Below are 25,666 nucleotides of genomic sequence, written 5' to 3'. Positions count from 1 at the left end.
CATCCAACATAACTTGAAACCGAAAAACATTGCAGAACAATAAGAATATATCCATTTTTAATCCTGTAAGAAGATCAGTGGGTTAAATATTAAGTATTAGACTCACTTATTGGACTTGTTAAAAATATTTTTCTGATAACCACTGGGAATTTCAAGTCTAGTCATACATAATTAAAACCTCTCTAGTATCCCCAACGAGTACACATCCAAAGTTTAAACTATTTTAGCGCACAACTGTAATCTCAGCACTCAGGATGTAGAGACAGGCAGATCTCTGTGAGTTCAAAACCAGCCTGGTCTACAAAGCAAGTTCAGGGCAGCCTGTCTCAGAAAAAAAAATTTACTTATGTCATAGGAAATTTTTTTTTATTTCTTTTTCATATTGATATGAAGAAGAAGTTCTATTAAAACAAAGAATTCCTCAGAAATAAATGTTAAGCCAGTGGGAGAGTGAGAGTTAAGTGAACTCCCCACTTACAAATGTGCCCCCAACTACAACTACTATATGGCACCCATGACAGTCTGGTGACCTTTGGATAATAACTACAAATTCAATAAAATATAGAGCATAGGAAAACAGAGGCTAACTATATATTTTAGCAAGCATCAATAAAAACTCTACATTACTCTACAACAATGAGGATGGATCTCGCATTAGGCAACACAAAAATTAAACAGCATCCTGTGGATATATTTATTTCTCCTCCCTCAATGCAGTGGTGTTTTGTTTGTATTTTACCCAGGGTCTCTCTAGAGTGATAGTTTAAAAATAATATTGATGATGGCCATAATAACTAGCATTTAAGTGGGCACTAAATGCTGAATCAATTCTCATGCATGTATATGCATATGTACACATAATAGTGTATAGATTGTGTAGATACAAAGACTGCATTTGCCTAGACATGCTCTTTACCTTGTAAGTATAAGTTAAGAGACACCTTCATCCTCAAAACCTAAGTCCATTAGGATTATTATCAGACATTAACAGGCAAAATGTGCCAATTTCTATTACATTTTAATTTGGTAAAAGTTATCATCTACCCCTGGGGCTCAAAGTACATCGCAGTTGAATACACCTGAGGAGCATGCATAAGGCCTGGTACTCCACCTTTAACACTAAAAATATATTTTTAAAAAACATTTTACTCCTTGTTGGGCTCATATAATTCTACTACTGAATTGTTCATTGAAGACCTAGTAATAGGGTGGAATGGGAAAGCTGTTTGTGTGTTTCATCTACCAATTCTGACCCGTAATTTCTACAACCACACAGAGAAATTAAACAGCATTAGCCTCTCAGCCACAGATTTTTTTTTTTTAGCAAAATAACTTCCTGGAAAAATGAAGCAAGTGGATGCTGAAGACTCATAACTAGTTGAAGTGTTCGTCAATTCATATTTGTCAATCCTGGCATAAGACTCTGTGAAGGGTGCCAAGGACCAAATGTGTCTGGCAGTTTTCCATCGCAATAATCAGATGCCAGGAATTATTATTTTAGGAAGTGGGAGGTCTTATTTTGCTTTCTGGTTTCGGAGATTCCAATCCAAGATCAAGTTGACTCACTGCTCTAGATTTGGTGCCCAGCACCTACATCAGACACACACACACACACCACCACCACCACCACCGCCACATCCCACACACGACACACCACATACACAATCACCACACACACACACACACACACACACACACACACATACACACACACACATACCACATGCATAATAGTCACATATACACTAACACCACAACACATAGACACACACCACACATATATCATATACATCACACATACACACACACACACACACACACACACACACACACACACTTTAAATCATTTTTTTATATGTCTATTTTGAGACAGGGACTTTCTACATAGCCCTAGCTATCCTGGAGCTCACTATGTTAACCAGCCTGGCCTCGAATCCACAGAAACCCACTTTTCTCTGCTTCCCTCTAAGTGCTGGGAAAAGTAAGTCTTTTTTAAAAAGACTACAAAGTGGCAGTGTGGGTGGGAATGTTTCAAAGGGAATTTATATAAGCTCTTATCAAATTAGCTTTCTTGAGATGTTCAAGAAACAAGCCAGAAATACTTGCCTTCAGCAAAGAGTTGTTATAAAGGAGAAAAGTGAGCAAGGTGAAATAAGTGGTATTTTTGAGACACTGTTATATTAGTTCCAACTAAAATTTCAGCTGAGATGTCATTTGAGAACCCCTCAGGAAACATTTCAATGGGGAGAGGAAAATGGGATGATAGAATTCTTAAAATCTATCAGCCTTCAATTTATTTTAACAGCAAACAAAATGTTCCCAGCCCCCTTTTTGTCCAATGTGACAATTAACCAGATAAAAACCATGGGTATCAACAGCCATTTCATAATGATATCTGACTATGCTTTTTACTTCTGCGTTTTACATAAACTTCTTGTTTTTAATTAAATTCGGTTATGTGAACATTTCTTTTGGAAATTTTCATACATAAATACATTCATGTATTAGTCTATAGAAAGAAGTGGTTTTCAACCTTCTTGATGCTGTGACCCTTTAATACAGTTCTTCATGTGGTGGTGAAGCACAGCAATAAAGTTATTTTTGTTGCTACCCCATAACTGTAATTTTGCTACTATTGTGAATCATAATATAAATATCCATGTTTTCCAAAGGTCTTAGGAGACTCCCATGAAAGGGTCATTGAACCCCCTACAGGGGTTATGACTCACAGGTTGAGAAGCACTGATAGACAGAGTGCTTCCTCCCTCTATTTTCATCCTCTCTTTATTGCCCTCTCTCCTCTTCCTCCCTCTCCCACTGAAAGCTTCCTCTCCTTTCCCTCCTACTTCCCTGTGCATCTGCTGAATTGAATTTGGGTTGTCTTGGTCAGCAAGGATGGAGCGGCTCTTCACCGGAGCATAAGAAACTTCAGCTACACCAGAGAAGAAAAATGGCACAGCCCACCCTCAGTCACCACTAACCCTCATCCCACTTCATATGACCGTCCCCATCCATGCTGCAATGTTCAGACACAGGAATGTGCAGGTGCTATGTAAAGAAGCACAGCTGTAGTGAGTCCTTCCCTCTAACAGCCATGCCATGTCCAGAAGTCAACACTTCACAGCACTTCTCATCTTCTGGCTTACACTTTTTGTTTGTCTAGTTGGGTGGTGGTGGTTGTTGTTGTTGTTGTTGTTGTTGTTGTTGTTGTTGTTGTTGTTTGAGACAAGGTTTCTCTGTGATATCTTGGCTGTCCTGCACTTGCTTTGTAGACCAGGCTGGCCTTGAACTCACAGCGATACGCCTGCCTCTGTCTCCCAAGTGCTGGGATTAAAGGTGTGCATCACCATGCCTGGCAACTCTTACACTCTTTCAAGCCTTTATTGCATAAGTTCTCAAGACTTGGGATGGGGTAATATGGGATGCTCCCTTTAGGGCTTAACATTCAACAGTCACCTCCTCCAAGAATTTTGACCAGTTTTAAGTGTCTACATTAACTGTTCCCACTGTAGTAAGAAGATTCTCTGATGAAGACGCAACAGCACTAAACGATGGAAGTTTAGAAGGATCCTGTAGTGGTTTGAATAAAATGACCCCCATAAGTTCCTGTGTTTGAATGCTAAGTCACCAGAGAATAGAACTGTATGAAGGATTACAAAGATTAGGAGACATAACCTTGTTGGTGTAACTGTACCACTGGGAGTGAGCTTTGAAATTTCAAAAGTCCAAGCACCATCCAGTCTCTTCCTCTCCCTCTCCCTCACCCTCTCCCTCTCCTCCTGCCCACCCCTTTTCCTTTTCCTCTATCTCTGTCTTTCCCTCTTCTTCTCCCTCCCTCCCTTCCCTCCCTCCCTCCCACTTTTTTTGTCAAATAAAAGCATTTAAGTGCAGACTTTCTTAAAGTTTTGGAGATTGAATGTAAAAGAGTTGCCTTGGTCATAATGTCTCTTCACAACAATAACCAGTGGCTAAGATAAATCCTTTGTTACCAAATAACTATTTATCTCATAAAGTAAATTTATCTATGTTAGAATAAAAAATAAGATGGCATGCAGCAGATATGATGCGGGGAGATTTATTGCAGAAGCATAGGGGAGAAAAAGGAAGGGAGAAGGGTCACCCCAGGGAGACAGAGAAGCAGACAGACAAAGTGCAAGAGAGAGACTAAGCAGCAGCAGGTTTGTCCTTTTATCTTGGGACCCTGATATCTGAGGTTGGCAAGCAACCAAGAGGCAAACACTTATATGCCAATAATCTATCTAAGTTTAAAGGGAGTCTTCCTGATTTTTATCATTAAACTATGCTTCACACTAAAAACAAGGTCACTTTGGGCATTTGGTCACTATCATCTTTGGATATCAGTCCAGTCAAATAAGGCCACAGGTCTCCATGTTAACCCTTTTCATAGCTAACTGGTGCAATTTGCTCATTTTAAACTAAAATATCAATAAATTTGCTTAAAGGATGATAAACTTATTCATGCTACTGCCTTAGTTAAGGTTTTATTGCTGTGAATAGACTCTAGGGCAAGAGCAACTCTTGTAAAGAAAAACACGTAATTGGGGCTGGCTTACAGTTCAGAGGATTACTCCATTATCATCATGGCGGGAAGCATGGCAGCGTGCAGGCAGACATGGTGCTGGAGAAGGAGCTGAGAGTTCTGCATCTGAATCCACAGGCAGCAACAAGAGAGAGTGAGCCACTGGGCCTGGCTTGAGCTTCTGAAACTTCAACACCCACCATCTGTGATACACTTTCCAATAAGTCCACACCTATTCCAACATGGCGACACCTACACCAACAAGACCACACCTCCAATAATGCCACTTCCTATGATGCTATCAGAGCCATTTTCACTCAGACCACCACAGTTACATTTTCCTTATTTCTAGCTACCATTCTCAATTGCAAAGAAAACTTTACTCTCTGGTTTGCTGACCAACAACATTCCCAGTAACAGAAGATAATGCATAAACCCAACTAGAAGTGGATGAGTCAGCAATGGAACTGTTAGGAAGCCAGACAAGCATTAGTAGGCTTGGAGGCCATGGAGAAAGAACCACTTTTTCTTTTTCTTTCTTTCTTTTTTTAAGAGTCATTTATTTATTATGTATTTAGTGTTCTGCCTGCACGTATGCTTGCATGCCAGAAGAGGGCAGTTGTGAGCCACCTTGTGGTTGCTGGGAATTGAACTCAGCACCTCTGGAGAGCACCCAGTGCTCTTAACCTATGAGCCATCTCTCCAGCCCCAAGGACCTCTTTTTCATAGTCAGCTTTGAACTTTACCTTCTATTTCCCTAGTAACCCTACCTTGGTGCAACATGTTCAGAACTTCTGCTGAGCCACACCGCTTAAGCCTGTTCACTTTCATAACTCAGGGGAAAATGTACTCTTCCTCTTTCTCCTTTTCTTTTGGATCCTGGACAGAAACCTAACTAACACTTTGGGCTCTTCCATTCTTTCCCTGACACCTTTTTTTGTATTGTATATTTCTGTCTTCTTTACCAAAAATCAGGTGTTCAAAGGTATATGGATTTAGATCTATGTCTTCGATTCAATTCCATTGGTCAACCTGTCTGTTGTTAATGCCAATACTATGCCGTTTTGATTACTGTTGCTCTGTAGTACAGCTTGAAATCAGGGATAGTGATACCTCTGGAAGTTCTTTATTGTTCAGGATTGCTTTAGCATAAAATCCTAGGGTTTTGTTTTTCCATATGAAGGTGAGTATTGTTCTCTCAATGTCTGTACAGAATGGTGATGGCTATTAACAACACTCTGCTGTGCCTGCAGACAGGAGCCTAGCATAACTGTCCTCTGAGAGGTTCCACCTAGCAATGGATCCAAACTTACCGGGTCCCATGGGGGTGATGCAGGGGGCTTGCAGAAACTGAAGCACCAACCAAGGACCACCCATGGATTGGACCTAGGCCCTCTACACATATGTGGATCCCCTAGCAAGGAGAGCAGGGGCTGTCTATGAGCATGCTTTTCGATCACCTCACTCTGGGGGGACTTCCTTGCCAGGCCACTGAAGGAGAGGATGCACTCAGTCCTGATGGGCTCGATGTGCTGGGGTGGATTGGTCGGGAGCTCCCCTCTTCTGAGAGATGGCAGTGGGGAGAGGGCGAAGAAGGAGGGAGGTGAGACTGGGAGGAGAGGAAAAAGGGTGCTACAATTGGGGTGTAAAGTGAACAAATTAATTAATTAAAAATGGTGTTGGAATTTCGATGAGGATTGCATTTTGAATCTGTAGATTGCTTTTGGTAAGACGGCCATTTTTACTGTGTTAATTCTACTGATCCATGAACATGGGGAATCTTTTCATCTTCCATATCTTCTTCAATTTCTTTCTTCAAAGACTTGAAGTTCTTGTCCTTGCTAGGTTAGAATTACCTCACATCACTGTGGGTGTTCCCTGGTAGAATTTGGTAAGTTGTTTATGTATATACTATTATATCATCTGTGAATAGTGATACTTTGACTTCTTTTCTCCAATTTGTATCCCTTGATCTGTCTTATGGCTCTTGATAGAATTTCAAGTACTATATTAAGTAGCTACAGAGAGAGCAGACAGCCTTGCCTTGTTCTTGATTTTAGTGGAATTGCTTTGAGTTTTTCTCCATTTAACTTGATGTTGCCTACAGGCTTGCTGCAAATTTTCTTGCTGAGGCTTGCTGAGGTTTGTCATTTATAGCCCTGACTTTTATCCTGAAGGGGTGTTGGATTTTGCTAAAGGCTTTTCAGCATCTAATGGATGATGATGTGGATTTTTTTCTTTCAGTTTGTTTATGTGGTGATTACATTGACTGATTTTCATATGTTGAGCCATCAGTGTATCTCTGTGATAAAGCCTACTTGATCATGATGGATGATGTTTTTGATGTGTTCTTGGATTTGGTTATTGAATATTTTTGCATCTATTTTTATGAGGGAAATTGGTCTGTAATTCTCTTTCTTTGTTAAACCTTTGTGTGCTTTGGTTATCAGGGTGACTGTGACCTCATAAAGTAAATTTGGCAGTGTTCCTTCTGTTTTTATTTTATGGAATAATTTGACTAGTATTGGCATTAGTTCTTCTTTGAAAATCTGGTAGAATTCTGTGCTAAAACCATCTGGCCCTGGGCTTTTTTGGTTGGCAGATTTTTGATGCCTACTTCTACTTCCTTAGTGGTAATAGATATATTTAAATTGTTTATCTGATCTTGATTTAACTTTAATACATGGTGTCTATCAAGAAAAGTGTCCATTTCTTTTAGATTTTTTTAATTTTGTGGAGTATAGGTTTTTGGAAGTATGCCTAATGATTCTTTGGATTTCCTTGGTGTCTGTTGTTATGTTCCTCTTTTTGTTTCTGATTTTGTTTATTTGAATATTCTCTCTCCGTGTCTTTTGGTTAGTTTAGTTAAGGATTTCTCTATCTTGTTGATGTTCTCAAAGAATCAACTCTTTGTTTCATTGATTCTTTCTATTGCTCTCTTTATTTCTATTTTAATGATTTCAGCCTTGAGTTTGATTAGTTCCTGCCATTTATTCCTCTTGAATGTGTTTGCTGTTGCTTCTTTCAGGTGTGTTGTTAAGTTGCTAGTATGAGATTGCTCCAGTTTCTTTATGAAGGTACTTAGTACTATGCACTTTCCTCTTAGCACACCTTTCATTGCATCCCGTAAGTTTGGGTATGTTGTGCCATCATTTTTGTTGAATCTAGGAAGTCTTTAATTTCTTTCTTTCTTTCTGCCTTGACCCAGTGGCCATTCAGTAGAGAGTTGTTCACTTTCCATGAGTTTTTAGCCTTTCTGTTGATCCTGTTGTTGTTGAAACACAGCTTTAATATGCAGTGGTCTGATAGGATACAGGGAGTTATTTCAATTTTCTTTTATCTGTTGAGATTTGTCTTGTGACCCAATATATTGTCAGTTTTGAAGAAAGTTCCATGATATGCTATGAAGAGGGTCTTTTGTGTGTGTGTGTGTGTGTGTGTGTGTGTGTGTGTGTGTGTGTGTGTGTTAGGGTGAAATGTTCTACAGATATCTGTTAGATCCATTTGATTCATTACTTCTGTTATCTCCATTATTTCTCTGTTCAGTTTTTGTCATGATGACCTTCCCAATGGCAAGAATGGAGTGTTAAAGTGTCCCCCTATATATATGTGAGGTCCAATGTGTATTTTAAGCTTTAGTACTTTTTTTCACAAATGTGGATGTCCTTGCAGTTGGAGCATAGCTGTTAAGAATTGATATGTCGTCTTAGTGGATTTTTTTCCTTTGATGACTGTGAAGTGTCTTTCTCCATCTCTTTTGATTAATTTTGATTGGAAGTCAATTTTGTTAGATACTAGAATGGCTACTCCAGCTTGTTTCCTGGGTCCATTTGCTTGGAAGATCTTTTTCCAACCCTTTACTCTGAGGTAATGTCTATCTTTGACATCGAGTTGTCCTTGTATACAACAGAAGGATGGATCCTGTTTTCACATACTCTGTGTTAGCCTGTGTCTTTGTATTAGGAAATTTAGTTCATTGATATTGACAAATATTAATGACCGTTGATTGTTAATTCCTGTTATATTGTTGTTGATGGTGGTGGTGGTGGTCATGGTGGTGGTGGAGTATGTGTGTGTTTCCCTTCTTTTGTTTTTTGCTGTTGTAAAATTATATATTTCCTGTGTTTTAATGGTGTAGTTAACCTCATTAGGTTGGAGATATTCTTCTAATACCTTCTGTAGAGCTATATTTGTGGATAGGTATTGTTTAAATTTGACTTTGTCATGGAACATCTTGTTTTCTCCATCTATGGTAATTGAAAATTTTGCTGGGTATAGTAGTCTGGGATGATACCTGCAGTCTTTTAGAGACTGCAAAACATCTATCCAGACCATTCTGGCTTTTAGAGTCTCTATTGAGAAGTCAGGTGTAATTCTAATGAGTCTACATTTATATGTTACTTGGCCTTTTTCCTTGCAGCTTTTAATTTATTTCTTTGTTCTGTATGTTTAGTGTGTTATTGTGTGGTAAGGGGACTTTCTTTTATGAACCAATCTATTTGGCATTCTGTAGACTTCCTATACCTGTATAAGCATGTCCTACTTAAGGTTAGTAAATTTTTATCCTGCAATTTTGTTTAAAAAAATATTTTCTGGGCCTTTGCACTGGGATTTTCTCCTTCTTCTATTCCTATTATCCTTAGGTTTGGTCTTTGCATAGTGTCCCAGACTTCCTGGATGTTTTGTGTCAGGAATTTTTTAGATTTAACATTTTCTTTGACTGATGTATCAATTTCTTCTATCCTATCTTTTATGCCTGAGATTATCTCTTCCATCTCTTGTATCCTGTTGGTGATGCTTATATGTAGTTCTTGTTCACATACCTACATGTTCCAGCTCCAGGATGCTTCTTTATTGCATCTAGTTCTATTTTCAAGTCATTTGTTTGGTTGGTTGTTTTCTTGTTTGGTTGGTTGTTTGTTTAATTTGGATTCCTTGGAATTCTTTAAGAGGTTTGTCCATTTCTTCCCATTGTTTGTATTTCCCTGAATTTCTTTAAAGGATTTGTTCTTTTCTTCTCTAAGAACCTCTATAATCTTCATAAAGTTAGTTTTAATGTCATTTTCTCATGCTTCTGTTGTGTTGGAATATTCAGAGCTTGTTGTAGTAGGATAGCTGGGCTCTGATGGTGCCATACTGCCCTGTTATTGATTGATTGTGTTCTTGCACTGCCATCTAGGTATCTGGGTTTGGGATTTGGTCTAGGTGTTGGTTTCTGAGTTTGTCTTTGTTGGATAGGTATTTTGTTCCTTGGTTTCTGTTTCCTTTTTGATCTTCTGGTCTTTGTGGCAGTTATTTCTGGCAGCTAGTGGGTGACCTCTGGTCCACCAGGGAGTCTCTATCAGAGTTGGGGGCTGGACTTCCAGCAGCTAGTGTGTTCTTTGGTCCAGTAGGTGATCTCTGCTCTTCTGACAGTTGTGGCCTGCACCTGTTCGGAGCTGAGCACATCTGGCTAGGGGGTGGGTGTATGGCCTTGAGGTTGGAAGGAATGTCACTGGGGTGGTCTTTGAAATCTAAATCGAGAATATGGAAGGGTCCCAAGGGCAGGAGTGGCTCTTAAAGACTAGCTTGGCTGTCACCTGAGCAGCAGACATCCATGCAAATGGGCAGGAAAATAGCAGCAGGGAGGTGGGGGGTGGATGGTAGGCAGGAAAATGTGCCAGCATCTTGATTCTGGGGTCCTAACCGAAGATTTGGGAGGATTCAGAGGGCAGGTGGGGCTCTTACCAGTTCTGACTATCATGACCTGTACCTGAGCAGCCCACATTTGCTTTCTCAATCAGCAATCCACAAAGATGTGGTTGTCTCTCTTTCTCTGTTCATCTCCCTCCTGCTGGAAATTGCTGAGAATTATACTTTGTATGCCCTGCCATTTCACTCAAATTCATATGTGTGTGTGTGTGTGTGTGTGTGTGTGTGTGTGTGTGTGTATGTGTGTGTACTCATGCTTCCTTAAACCTGCTTCTATTTTGTTTTATGGATAAAGAACTCAAAAGGGAATCATGGTTTCTCTGGCAACAGAACTACCAATAACACAGAACACTGCAGGCTAGTAATGGATAGTTATAAATCGGTTAATATATGCATATAACTGGTGATCTAGCTCAGCAGGTGAAGGTGCCAATGCCAAATCTGATAGCCTCTCTTCAATCTTAAGAAGCCGCATGGTAGAAGGAGAAGACTGATTCTTTTAAGTTGCCCTCTGACCTCCGCTGGTGCACTGTGGCATATGCCCATATATTCACACGCAAACATGCTACACAACAGTAAATAAATATGTAGTAAAAGTATTTTAAAAGCATTTATAAAATGTATGGTATAATATATAATATTTGTACTATAGTGTGTAAATAAAATCTTTAAAGCTCTGTGGATGCTAGAGACCCAAATGAATATTCATAGAAGAAAGCACCTCAAAACGCCAATTCCAGGTGGTTATATTATGGGTGATTTTTCTTCCTGTTTTTGGTTGCTAAAACATCCAATATACGTCTATCAGTTTTTAAATCAAAGAAACATTTAAAGGGAAAGAATAACCCTATTATCTTACATTATCATACAGAGAAGTTTTTGGGAGAATAAAAGAGGAATCTCCTCAAAATTTTTTAGCCAACTCCCCGGTGTGAGAGGCACTACAGCCACCCAGCCATGATGACTGCTGTTAACTGCCTCAGATGTGCCATCCAGATGTTCTCATGGAAAACTGTGGATCACAGGCTGCCGTCTCGCTGTTTCTTGGCTACTGACATGCTTTTGTGCCTCTAGGCTTTAGCATACATACTTTCTTCTAGGTATTTTCTTCTAGAAATCATTCCAGCATCCTTGTATCCCCACATGACACTCAACATTCATTTCCACAGCCGCTCCCTACGTGGACTCTTTCCACTTGCCCATTCAATTGTAGATTTTTTTTATCTATCCGTTCTGCTCTGTTAGAACCCACTTAGCCTTTTTATTGTACATTTACCTTAGGCCTTACCCCATCTCAACACATACTTGATGCCTTGACCCCAGCAACGATTTTACCATAGAAACAAAGTTACTACAAAAGCATTTTGGAAATGTGATTTCTTCATTAGTTTTTAAGATGTCCTATTTTGTTAAGAGTTAAAGTATTTTCAGGAAAGAAGAGTGTTGAAGCTATTTAGAGCAAGTGTTATATCTTTGAGGGGGAAATGTTTCCCCCCAGTGGAGGTGTTGCAGCTTAGATGGGAAAGGCCTCCTGGCAGTTGGGGGCTAAGGAATACCATAGTCACACTGCATAACAAACCTCACACGGGATATTTCTTGAGAAAGACACAAAAGGGTGGCTGCCTCTGCTCAGGTGAGAAGCAACAAAGAACTGAGCAGAAGACAGGGTCAGGTTTTCCAGGGTGAAGATTTTCCAGGGTGGGGATTGGTAGAATTTCAAGTCCTGATCTTGGGGCAAGCTCGGGGATTGGTGGGATTTTAAGCTCGAAGTGAGGTGGGTTTTCAAGCCTGGAGATTGAGAGGTCTTCCACTTCAAGGACTGGTGGATTTTCAAAACCCGGCAGTGAGCTGAGATTCTTTACTTTACACTTAGAATAAAATGAACGGCCACCAAAATGAAGAGCGTTCTCAGTGAAGGCTGCGCAGCAAAAAGCAGATGCCTTTAAACCACGTTTGTACCCACACGCTGACTTCATCACATTTTATCCTGCAAATCGCCCCGATGTGTGTCCCACCCTGTCCGGTGCTTCTCCTTTGTCCTGATGTCCTGATTCTCTTGAGTGTATGCAATTCTCCATCTCTCCTCTCAGTCTGAGACAGATGATGGCTTCGTTTGTTCCAACATCCCTAGGTCACCTGAAAGCAGCCTCAGAGAGTTCCCCACCACGGGAGCTTTTGAAGGTCTCTTACCCTTTCTCCTAGGGAATTTTTCTTTTTCAGCATTTCTAAGCCTTTATGCATATTCTTGCATGCCTGTTTATAACAGACTGAATTCTGGGTAAATTGGGCTTGCAAGGAGAAAAATCTCCCTTCCTCAGAAGGGGCCAACCTACAAGAAGGTACAGGTGAGGGGAGGACAGGATGAAAAGAGAGATACAAGCTCCTGTGCCTGTGACTGCTCAGCCTCAGCGCCCACTTTCTGCCTGAATTATTCTCCTTTGGGTGCAGAAAACCCAAGGCAGCCACCAGAACTGAGGAAAATTAAGATGGCCCCATAGCAAGTTCAGCTCAGTACTGTTGAATGTTCGTGTGATGCAGCTCTTCCCACTGTCCTTACGTCACCCAAGCCTGCGGTGAGTTTAGCCCTCAGTGTAGTTCTTCTCACTTGAGAGGCCGACTCCCAAGCCCACCAGTTTTGTTGGGATTGTTCTCAGCGGCCTTCTATAAGCCCTGGGCCAAGCTCAAATTGAGAACATAAACAGAGAAAGCCCTGCCTAACCTCCGTCCCAAAGACAGCAAGGTGTGTTGAAGAAGCTGCAGAATCCACATATAAAAGAAAGCAGTTGTCAAAGAAGAGCCAGTTAACAGAGAAAGGCTGGAAAAGCTCAGCCTTAGGCCGCTAGAAAAGGTGAGGCTGGGTGCAGAGAGCCTGGCGTATCTGAAGGTGACCGATGGCCCTTGCGATACTAAAACACTTATCTCTGGCTGGAGACCCGAGATGCCAATGAGATGTGATGCATGAAGTTGTATGTAGAACTACACGCAAGAACATGCTTTTGAACCGACCCTATTGTAGCTGAAGAGTGGCAACTAACTCCTAGTTAGGTTACTATTGCTATGGTAAAATACCATGAGCAAAGCAACTCAAAACAGGTCAGCAACCTGGAGGCTGGAGCTGATGCAGAGGCCACTGAGGATGCTGCTTACTTGTGGCTCCCTGTGGTTTGCTCAGTCTGCTTCCTGATAGGACCCAGGACCCCCAGCCTGGGGTGACCCCACCAACAATGGGCCAGGGCCTCCCACATCAATCACTAAATGAGAAAATACCCTACAGGTTTGCCTAAAGTCCAATCTTATGGAGGAATGTTCTCAATTTACATTCCCTCTTCTCCAATGACTGTAGCTTGTGTCAAGTTGACATAGAACTAGTCAACATAGACACCAACTGCGCTGGTAACAGATGGCACTCACCATGGAGCTCTCCTAGATTTCTGTTGATACTCATTTAAAAAACAAAACAAATAAAAGACAGAGAACCTTATGGTCTAGTTCTGTTTAATGGTCATTGGTTGAGTTGCTGCCAGGCCTGGCTGAGCTGCAGGTGAGTTTTCATGAGTATTTACTGTTTACTCCAATGTAATAGTCTCTTGGACCAAAGAGAATGCTTGTCAAATCCCCAATAACCCAACATATTCCTAATAACAAGATGCTCCTCAGCCTAAACGGACATAAAGTAGACCAAGATTGCACAATTATTAAGTGTATTTGCTTTGGACAGACATGGTTTTGAAAATCATGGCCTCTTTTTTTTTTTCCACAAGTCAAACCAACTCCAACACAGCTAAGTTGCTTTCACCCATCCATGTGGGTGGGGTACACTTCTGGATTTAAGCAGATGCAGTAACTCAAAGCAAGAATGGTCACGACGTAACTAGCACACCACACACTGCATGCTCTGACTGCAGAATAAACATTTTTTACATGAACTTTGGGCATTTACAAAAACTTATTATATAATGATGCTTAAAGCAGTTTAAATATTACCCAAAATGCCTTCTAAACTACATTAGGTTATTTAGTGCATATTTATGATAATGAAAGAAATCAGAAGCAAAAGAAATGTCCATTGCTAATATAATACTCAAGCCTACAAAAATGTACCAGCTGTATGTATCTTTTTGTGTGTAATCATTGGATTAGGAACTACAAAAAAACCACAAATCTACATATGAGAAATAGTATTGGAGGAAAACATACCACCCAAGTAATTCATAATTGTACACATATAAAAAAAACAGTGTGTACTTGAAAAGTGATAAATTAATGGCTTTTTTTTTAATTAAAAATAGCCTTTAGGGGAAGAAAGAGAGCCTTAGAGAGTATTATAAATTTTTATTTATAGTCGTGTGTGTGTGTGTGTGTGTGTGTGTGTGTGTGTGTGTGTGTTCACTGCTTCCACCATATGTGTTCCAGTGATTAAACACAGGTCACCAGGCTTTACAGCAAGCACCTTTGGCCAGTGTAGCCATCTTGATGTCCTGCTTAGAGGGTGTTTTAGATGTTATTTTTAATTAAAGATTACTTTTAGTGTACCTCCTATTAAATTTAAAATATGAAGTTTTGTCCCAATAATATTTCTGGAATAACAAAAGTAAATAAGCCCTGTATTTTGAAGAGTATTATAGTATTAAAATTTCTGGATGGAGTTTTGAAAGATCTACTGATTTCAATGATCATTGAACATGTAGACACACACACACATGCACACACGTGCGCACACGCACACACACACATGCATGCACACACCAAAAAATAACTTCTTCCACTTAAATGCAATATTAGGACTTTTTGTAAAATATTCTTTAATGGAATGGCTATTACAACTAATAAACATATAAAGATTTTCTTATTTTCTGGATAATGAAAATAATTTTTCTTTGGTTTTCTGCCTGTTTCTATTTTTAAAATAAGATAAAATAGAAACTAATTTTAGAGGGGAGAGAGTGAGCTTCTCGGGTTGTTGCATTCAATACAGGAAGAAATAGGATGAGAAATAAGCTATTATAAACACTGACACTCAGTGTCACATTTGCACACTCGGTTCTTGTTTTGCAAAGACCAAGAATGTGTGAATATTGTCCACCTGTTGGCTGATTTAGAAATACTGTGCTCGCAACATCCCTAGTAGCCTTAACTTTTAATTGGATGCTAAAAAAAAAAATCGCTGGCAGTCATCAGAAAGTTCAATATTATAAGTAAAAAGGTAATAAGCAGGGAGCCTGCAGAAAGCTATATTTACTTAAAGAGAGAAGACTAAATTGGCTTACCAGGGAGAGGAGAGTGTTATCTTCCTTGGAGTACTAGGTTCCGAATAAATGTGTTTCAAGACAGAAACTGAGGGAGAAACCACATAACAGCTTTGTCTGTCTGTGTGTATATCTATCTGTCTGTCTTTCCATGTAGGCTTAGACTTTCCAAAACCTACTTTATTTAGGATTCTTAAACACTTCAACCTCACTTCTAACCCACTGACCAGAGAAGGGGAGAAAGAATGTTAATAGGAAGAAAGGGTTGTGGGTCTGTTCAGACATAGATCTGTGGGGCAGTTCCACTCTGCACGGTCAGGATGCCAGCAGTCCACTCCAATAGCAAACTCCAAAGAGCAACATGAATCCTTAGAGGTGGCACAATCCAGCAGACACGGCGAGGCTCCACAGAATCTGCGTGAATCAGAGGAAGCGGCCAGAATCAGCCGGAGTAGCACGAGAAATTTTCTGAAACGTTTCTCTCTGTGAAGATGAGCGAAGACCAGCAAAGCGCTGCATGGCGCCGTAGCAGTGCAAAAAGCATTGTCCCACTCCCTGTCCATGGGATTCCATTTATACTCCTTTGAAACATCACGCACCATCTCACATCTGTTCCCAGCAAAGCATCACATCTCCTCTCAGAAGACATCTTCCAGCAAATCATCATGGCACAACTGAGTCTTCAAAGAAACCAGAAACTTCCACTTCAGCCTGTCTGTCTGTCTGTCTGTCTGTCTGTCTATGTGTCTGTTTTTCTCTCCAAAGTGGAACCACTCTCCACAGCTTTAGGAAAGTCAAGAAAAAAATTCCTCGCTTTTACCCATTTAAGCTTACCATTTTTATAAATGTTTGCCATGGCCTTACTGTTGCTAAAAGGTATTTGTTACCTTTTTAAGATGTCCTGTATTTTGGAAGTCAGCATGATCACCTTCAAAACCAGATGCTTAAAGTGATATTAGATTGCCTAATATATCCATAACCCAACCTGTGAGGTCTATATCACCAAAACACAATCGGTGAGGTCAATCTCAGTGTAACACAAGCTGGGAGGTCTATCTCATCATAACACAACCTGGGAGGTCTCCCTACCTCAGCATGACACAACATGTGAGGTCTATCTCAGTGTAACACAACTGGTGAGGTCTATCTCAGTGTAACACTGCCTGAAGGGTCTACCTCATCACCGTCTTGCCCAGGTTCATGGAGAGGCTTCTTATGGAATGACAGTGCATGTTATGAGTTCATCTGCAGAAATGGCTGTCATTTTCATCTTGGTTTGACTCGTTTGCTTTCCATTCACAAAAGTGGGAGGCATGGCTGGAAGCTGTGAAGAGGGCTGGTCTGACTGACCACCCTCCTGACGCTGTCCCACTATCAGGTGCCACCCAGGGAATTATCAGTCACCCCCCAGGTAAACTTAGAGACGTAGAAATCACAGGGCAAAGCATGGAACCCTGCTATGCTGCTTGTAAGCACAACTAGAACAAACTAAATCAGCTGTCGATGACATAAGACAGGGAGAAAGAAGAGAAAATGGCCATTGCTGTTGACTTTCAGTTGGGAGATAGTTATTGGAAATGAGTGTTGCAGTAAAAAATGTGGAAAGGTCGTACGAGTGCCACATGCGTGCTCTGTGAACATCCTCAACTTGTGCCAGACCAGTAACAGTGTGGTGAGCAATAAAAGTACAGTGTCAGGATCCCTGTGTGATAAAAAAAAAAAAACCTAATTGGGAAATTCTGAGTCTTCTCTTTGCTGGAATCGTGTACTAAGTCACCCTAATAACTCTGTGCTCTGCAACTAAGACTTTTATGCATGTCTTTTCCGGGTGTTTCATGCAGAGTACAGAAGACATGCTTTTACAAAGCTTTGCTCCGTTCTTTTTAAAAAATCTTTTAAATTTATGGTTATGTGCAAATTGAGGGGGCTACACACACATGTGTGTATGCACATGCAGAGGCCACAGAGGCCATCGGATCCCCTGGAGCTGAAGTTACAGAAGGTTGTGAACCATCTGACATGAGTTAGTTGGAACTAAAGTTAGGTCCTCCATAGAAAAGCAACAGAAAATCTTAACTGTTGAGCCATCTCCAGGTTCTCAAGCCATTCTTTATGACCTCAAATGGGCTAAATTTTGAAGGAGCTCCATATCAGTTTGCTTTATGTTTTTTTTGTGATCAAACTAACCAAAACTAATATGGAGCTCATATATATATGAGTGTGTATGTGTGGTGTGTGTATGTGTATGTATGGCATGTGTATGTGTGTGTGTGTGTATGTTTATACACACATCTATGGAATCCAGCAGAAGGTGTTGGGGTGTTCGATCCCCTGGAGCTAAAGATACAGATGAGGTGCTGGGAACCGAACTATATTCTCTTTGACCTTAATGTTTGTTTAGAATCACCATGCATCCTGCCCAGTCTACCTTTTTTTTTTTTACCTTGGGGCTCATCAATCATAGGGCTACATGGAGAAAACTTCTAATCATCTTACTACAAAAACTTCAATATAATTTTAAAGTATAGCAATACCTAGTTAGTTGAAGGGAGTCCGTGTTTTGCCTATAATTTTCCTGTGTAAGTGAGGCTCTTTCACACCCTCACCATTCAAAGATCTTAATACTATTACATTGAAACTTTTGATTAATGTTTCATATACTTCTCCCTCACAAGCAAACACTTATCAAGCTTAACTTTGGGTCCATCAAATGTTAAACATATGACTTTTATGTACTTCTGGCTACCTACCTATAAGCTAGAAGCAAAAGTTTATGTATAACTAATGCATAAGGTGTTTGGGACAATCGAAGAAAATGATACCAACGAAGTGATTTTCAAAGCTGAAAAGGTTATAAGGTGTAGCGTCTGGATTGCACTGTTGGTGATGTGGGGCATCTGTCACTATGCGCCAGACACTGGGATAACTGATACCTAGTGAATTCGATAACTACTCATTGTTAACCGTCATTTTGTAGGTCACAGTGCCGCCATGCTTTTGGGAGTTCCTGTCCTTTTAGAGCATAGGATGTGGATATTTTTAAAGGAAGGCATAATAGATGTCAGGTGTGTGTGCTAAATATACAGGTCTAAATTGTACATGTATTTATGCATGTGTACATATGAAAACGCACACATGTGTACATCCTTTATTGTTATTGAGCAATGTTTAGAAATGCAATCATTCTCTCCTTTTTTAAATTTTGTCACAGTCTTTGAAATTTTCATTTATGTACACTTACAACGTATCTTAATCACATCTACTCCCCTCTCTTCTCACTCCCTACAGAACGGTTCCACCATGGCCTCCTCCCAATCTCATGTTTTAATTTAGTCATTCACTTTTAACCCACTGAGTAATTCTCTGCTTTTCAAAATAGGGTGTTTTGTTTGTTTGCTTGCTTGTTTGTCTGTTTGTTTGTTTTGAGACAGGGTTTCTCTGTGTAGCCTTGGCTGTCCTGGGCTCCTTTTGTAAACCAGGTTGGTCTTGAACTCACAGAAATCCACTTGACTCTTCCTCCCCAAGTGCTGGGATTACAGGAGTGTGCCAATGACCCTGGAAAATTTGTTTTTTGTATGTATGAGTGTCTTGCCTGCATGTGTGTATGTGCACTGCATGTGCATGAGTTTTTTTAAAAAAGGCACTGTGTCCTCTGGTGCCACCTGGAGGTACAGGTGGTTGCTGGCCACCATAGGGGTGCTAGAACTGAACTCGGGTCCTTTGCAACAGCAATAAGAGTTCCTAGCTACTAAGCCACCTCTGGAGTCTCTATTCTCCTCCCTTTTATTTTTTTTATTTAATTAATTTATTCAGATTACAACTCAATTGGTTTTTTTTTTCTTTTTTTTTTTAGTTTTCTTTTTTTTTCTTTTTCTCCTTTATTAATTTATTCTTGTTACATCTCAATGGTTATCCTATCCCTTGTATCCTCCCATTCTTCCCTCCCTCCCATTTTCCCCTTATTCCCCTCCCCTATGACTGTTCCTGAGGGGGATTACCTCCCCCTGTATATGTTCATAGGGTATCAAGTCTCTCCTTGGTAACCTGCTGTCCTTCCTCTAAGTGCCACCAGGTCTCCCCCTCCAGGGGACATGGTCAAAGGTGAGGCACCAGAGCATGTGAGAAAGTCATATCCCACTCTCCACTCTACTGTGGAGAGTGTTCTGTCCATTGGCTAGATCTGGGTAGGGGTTTAAGGTTTACCGCCTGTATTGTCCTTGGCTGGTGCCTTAGTTTGAGCGGGACCCCTGAGCCCAAATCTGCCTATCATAATGTTCTACTTGTAGGCTTCTAGGACCCTCTGGATCCTTCTACTTTGCCATTCTCCCATGCTTCTCTCATCTAGGTCAGAAAAATGGGAATAGGGCTTCCTCAAGACCCAGCTATTCCACTCCTTGCAATATACCCAGAAGATGCTCCAGCACACAACAAGAAAATTTGCTCAACCATGTTCATAGCAGCCTTATTCATAATAGCCAGAACATGGAAACAGTCTAAGTGTCCATCAGTAGAAGAATGGATAAAGAAACTGTGGTACATATACACTATGGAATACTATTCAGCTATTAAAAACAAGGAATTCCCGAAATTTGTGGATAAATGGATTGAGCTAGAAATGATCATAATGAGTGAGTTAACCCAGAAGCAGAAAGACTCAAATGGTATATACTCACTTATATCTGCATGTTAGCCCAAGGGGCATGTCCCACGAAAGCCTTCACTTACCAGGAAACTGAGACAGAGGGGAGGACATTCTAGTGGGACTCTAGATGAGAGAATCATGGGAGAATGGCAAAGTACAACTCAATTGTTATCTCATCACTTATTTCTCTTCCCTTTTAAAGAACCAGTACATTATTATAAGCATCGTCATAAAGCTTAAAATAGCCTCTTTTTTGTTTTTGTTTATCTGTTTGTTTGGGGAATTTTTTTTGCATCTCCATGTCACGGAAAATAGTCTAAATTTGTGGCATTTCTTCTCCCTCTCGTCAGTCATTTCAGTCCTGTGGCACTTACCATTTCTCTGATACACAGACGAGAGACATAGGACTCAGTTCTGAGAAGAGAAGCTATGAGAAAAACAAAGCAGCTCTTGTCTTGGGGGCAGTTTTATTTACAAGCTGTGACTCACTTTGATTCAGGTAAGTTAGGGTTTAAATTAGACAGTCTCTCTGGGGCAGGTTATACTGATCCAAAAATGGAGCAGAGTGAAGAGAGGCGTGACGGCCACGTACAGTGATTCATCTTTGGCCACAATTAGACTTTCTCCATCACCTGCCAAGTGTCAACAGTCCTGGGTGTGGATCCGCATGGGCCCTTGTTACAGGCTTCGGTTGACTTCTGGTAATCTTGCTCAGTTACTGAACATTATCGATCCTGTTTCCACACATCTCAGTGCAATCGGCTTCTGCTCAAGCGTCCCCATGGACACCAGAGACCAACTTGACCTGTTAAATAAGCAGAGTTGATTCCTGTTAATATTTTTCTCTCTGTGAGGTTGAAGTTAGACACCGCCAACTGAGGCAACTTTCAATTTGTTCTTAAAATAGGACAAATGAATCTAGCTGACCTACGCCTATGGCTCCATACCCTTGGCAATCAATCAGTAATATAATTGATATCAAAAGGGACTGCAGGGCAGAGAAAGACTGACATACAAGAGAAAAACTAGGTCAAAGGGCTCTTGAATAATTGAATTTAAATCCTTCAACCATCCCTTGTTAGGTACTTGCAAGTGCCAACGAATATAGAAACACAAAGCACGAGTATTCGGTCCCCCATATATTCCTAAAATAAATGCATTTTTTAAACATCTGTCATTGTGGAACATTAGTGGCCGCGCTAGTAGTGTGTCCATAATCTTCATTAAATAGTACATTTTAAGATTCAAAATGCTTACAGGAAAATAATACAAAGAAATAAATCAGTCTCTATGTTCTTGTTTATGTTATAGAAGTTGAATTGTAGATCGACGGAGGGTAACTTTCAAGACTCTCCAACATTCAGCCCTTGTCCCTTGGGATGCCGCTGTAGACATATTAAATGCTTGACACTATTTCCCAGCTGAGCCGGCTTCCAGGGCACAATCTGCAGCCAGAGCTCAGCATGTAGTAGGAACCCAAGGAGCTCCAGAGTGTGCTGTCCTGGGTGCCTTCGAGATTTCTTATGACAATAATATAAACTCTTGTTCTCTTTTTTGCAAGGTATCCCCAGGTAAACATTCTCCCTCTGAGGCAATGTAACACTATTATTACCTAAATGTCATGCTTCCATGTCCTAGGAACAAGATGCTGCCATCAGACGTCATTGTTATAAGGAGAAGCAAAATCGGCACCGTGTCTACATCTACAAAAGCCTCCAAAAACATCAGTAAAAGAAATTGAATGCAAGAAACACCATTAGGGTTATGCTTCGCATTCCCAGAGTGGTGAGAAAGCTCTTGCATAATTATATATAAACACACCTTCCCTTGACAAGAACACTCCATTCCCCGCCCTCAGATTCCAGAACTGCTGATTCAGAACACACATCTCACCTCAAAAGGAAATAAAAGGTAGTTTATTCTGAACCAAAACATCAGTGACTATGGCCCAGGAATACAGATTCAGGTTGGCCCAAATGACAGGTTTCCACAGGTCCATGAATTCTTAAGTCTCCTTTCTAATCCTCACACCCTTGCTGTTTACACCACACTAGCTAACATCCCGTAGTAAATCCTTTGTATGTCCTCTCATGTTCTGATCCCTCTTGCTTTAAAAACCCACAGACTCCATTAAATCCAATTCATCACATCCACCTTCAATCTCTATGAATAATTATGTGCCACAAAGGGAAGTAGCCCCTTTATGTTGCCCAGCAGTCCAGAAGCACTCCAGTCTCCAAAGGGAGCATTTCAAATCTCACCTGGTTGAACAAATCTGTCATCTCAGTTACTTAAAAGACAGAAGCAAAACTGTTCCAAGGGCAAGGCCATCCTGGGCAACCTAGGAAGAATGTGTCTCAAAATAAAAGGTGACTGACTGGACGTACCTCAGTGGTAGTTACTTAGCATAACTTGTTTGAGCTCTAATAACCAACAACCCCCTCCTCCTCAGAAACGACAGCTCTCCACCTTAATTATCTTCTCTGATTCTGGTGGGTTTTTGTTCTTTTTCTTTAAGACAACAGAAGCTACCAAGAGCCAACTTCCAGACACTGTCCACCCAGCAGCCCCAATCACCAGTGACTCTGGCTTACTACCTTTTTCCATACCTGATAAAAAAAGTCTGACGTCAGATGTTTGCTGGGTGCCAGCTCACAGCTTTGAGCAGGTCATGATTCTTACTAATATTTCCCAACTGCAAGGCCCTTGAAGAACTTGAAAAGAACACTTGATAACCAGGTGGTGGAGACAAAATATTTTACTCGTATTCACTGGAGATGGCAAGTCAAAAGAAAAAGGAAGGGAAGATCTGTGCAGCATTTACAACTAATTGCAGGCCACAACTTGAATCACAGCTCTATAACCAACTGCCTTAATGATTTACACAAGTGACTACAGAGCCGAGTGTTGCCTCCTATAAGTGAAACTATTCATCATATATGGTCTTGAGGCCTGGATGTCATGTAAAACATATCTCGGATGTATTCTCTTTATGTTTGTTTGTTTGTTTGTTTTTCCCCTTTCAGGTTTGTTAATTTTACATGGGTAAAAGGAACAAAACAGGGCTGGGAAGGTGGCTTATTGTATAAAGGCGCTTGCTGCCAAGCCTGATGACCCAACAACCAGAGACCCTTCGCCTTGGCCCACAGAGTTGAAGGAGATAAAAACAAAGACTCCCATAAATTGTCATCTGACCCCCACATGCGCTTCATGGCACATGCATGACCCTTGAGACATCTCTGCGCAAGTGCATACATACACACACACATAATAAATAAATATAAAAATATGAAGGAAATAGATTATAATCTCAAAACTACTCTGTGGGAGGCAGAGAAATACCAACCTCCTCATCACCCCTATAATTTCCATGTCTTATTCCCAGAAATTGTGACTGACTACATTTCTTTCCTGGAAGGGAAGGCTGTTTTATCAGATGCAATTAACGATTCTGATGGGGAGCAACTGTTCTGCATGTTCCAGGTTGGCCTTGTGAAATCACAAGGATCCTTAATGGAGAAAGAGGGGTCATAAAAAATGAAACACTGGAAGTTTTATCTACAGAGTCACTATGACTGAGTGTGGGACAAACTCAACCCATGCTGGGCCTTGCAGATGGTGGTCCAGTGACAATGACATTGGGTGAACTCTATAAACCCGAAAAAGAAGAAAATGAGTTCTCCCCTATAACCTCTTAATGGAGGATCAGGTCTATTGACTCCTTGATCTATCCAATGAGACCCAGATAAGAACCTCTAGGTTTTTAAAATAGTAAAATTATAGTGTTCTAACCTACTTAATTGATGGCAATCTAACACTCAGAAAGGAACTAAGATACATGCCTTCTACCCATTGCCACAGGCCTTACAACCACCTCACCTGTTCCTGTCCTATCCAGAGAGCTACTTTCATGAATTGTTGAAGGTGAGTCTTGTGCACTGAATTTTCAGAAACTGTCTCCAGTGCCCAGAGATCTGATTACCACCCTGCCATGGGCATTGTTATGAATGTTGAACCATCTCCTGTACCCATGTGATGTAATGAATGTTCCCCAATTATCCCTGATTGGCTAACACAGATGCTGAACCCTGTGACTGAGCAGAAGAAAGGTAGGCAGAGTTTAGGTTCCGAGGCTTGGGGTCAAGAGACCACAAGGACAGGAAGGGAGGCAGAAGGATGATGGCAGGAGGAGAGGAGGCCAGAGAGAAAGGAATTGCCATGGAGCAAGATGGACAATGAGCATGTGGCCATGAGGACAGGATGATGGAGCCGAAGCCACCTGGGAGTCATCAGATTGGCAAGTGATTGGCTTATATGTGGGTTGTAAGGATAGTAGGTTAGAGCAGCTCAGAATGTTCCTAGCATAGTGCCTACAGCTTAAAAATAAATCATAGTCTCTCTGAGTTTATTATTTTGGAAGTCATCAGGATTAAAGAAAACTGCTGCTCTATATTAATTAGTATTTTACAATGAGTGTATGCTTAAATAAATGCATATATATTTATTTCCCTTTCTCTCTTTTCACTTTCTTTACTCTTGTCTGTCCTTAGAAATCTTCTTAAATTTTGAGGTAGTTTTTGAGATTATACTTTTATTAATACTTTGATAATACAAAATTTAATTGAAATTCTTCACAGAAACTGAAAAAAAAAAACCTCTGACCAGGCCAGACCACTAGAAGACTATTTAGAGATCACCACCTATCCCCAGGTAGCTTTTGCTCTTTGGCCTAATGAAAACCATTCTATGGAAATCATCAATTCTCTTTCTCTAGTCCGCACTACCAGAACTAAGGATGTAGATAAAACACACCTCAGCATGTCCATGACCCAGACTTCAATCCTCAGCAATGGAAAAGAAAACAGGAAGGGAGGGAGGGGAGGAGGAAGAGGGAGGGAGAGAGAGAGGAGAGAGAGAGAGAGAGAGAGAGAGAGAGAGAGAGAGAGAGAGAGAGAGAGAAGAGAAAGTGCTCCAATTACCAACTTACTTGCTGTGCAAAGCCAACACCTCCACACAAACAAGGATGGGAAAAGATAACATTGCTGAAACTTGTAGCATGTGTCACACACAGGGGCAAGCATTTTCTTATTCAACACCTTCTTCACTCTCTACAGCACAACAAAGCATCTGAATGTTCATTTTATATAATGAAATAGTAGACACAAATAGACCAATAGCTTTCTCAAGACACCCATAGAGGCTTGACATGCTTGTCTATGTGTCTCCAGCCCTCACTTCTTTTCTGTTGGCTTATGCTGTTTAACTGACACATACCGCCCCCCAAATTCACAGGTCCAGAAGCTTAGGGGTTCAGTTCATTCCTTGATTTCCATACCCCACTTGCGCCACTCTCTTAGGACACCTTTCTATATAGAGTGGAGTGATACCATTCTATACACTCCTGATTGCTGGGTTTCAATGTTCTTTATTTTTTTATCAGCTACAATCTGTTCTTTGACAGCTCATCATACCCTGTAGAGAGAGCTCATAAAACTTAACAGGCCCTTCCCCAAGGAAGCTGTGGGTCGTAGCAGGGTATAAGCATCA

General features: G+C 40.7%; 2 protein-coding genes and 1 long non-coding RNA gene across 3 annotated transcripts in view; 1 reads left to right on the top strand and 2 right to left on the bottom strand.

The window, feature by feature from the left end:
• The window catches only part of OPN5 (opsin 5), a 75,452-nt gene extending 55,226 nt beyond the window's left edge, over positions 1-20,226 (bottom strand). The window contains exon 1 of the mRNA XM_084752177.1: positions 20,151-20,226. The gene's annotated coding sequence lies outside the window, so the exon portion shown is untranslated. The remainder of the gene's footprint in view (positions 1-20,150) is intronic.
• LOC311581228 overlaps positions 1-25,666 on the top strand; it is a 1,115,569-nt gene that overhangs the window by 930,658 nt on the left and 159,245 nt on the right. The gene's annotated exons all lie outside the window — the stretch shown is intronic.
• LOC311582007 (adhesion G protein-coupled receptor F4-like) overlaps positions 20,586-25,666 on the bottom strand; it is a 42,229-nt gene continuing 37,148 nt past the window's right edge. The window contains exon 10 of the mRNA XM_084754633.1: positions 20,586-20,924. The gene's annotated coding sequence lies outside the window, so the exon portion shown is untranslated. The remainder of the gene's footprint in view (positions 20,925-25,666) is intronic.

The sequence above is a fragment of the Acomys minous genome (genome assembly GCF_964271855.1).
Source record: "Acomys minous genome assembly, chromosome: 13".
NCBI classification, from domain to species: domain Eukaryota; kingdom Metazoa; phylum Chordata; class Mammalia; order Rodentia; family Muridae; genus Acomys; species Acomys minous.
This window is presented reverse-complemented; position numbering and strand designations above follow the sequence as displayed.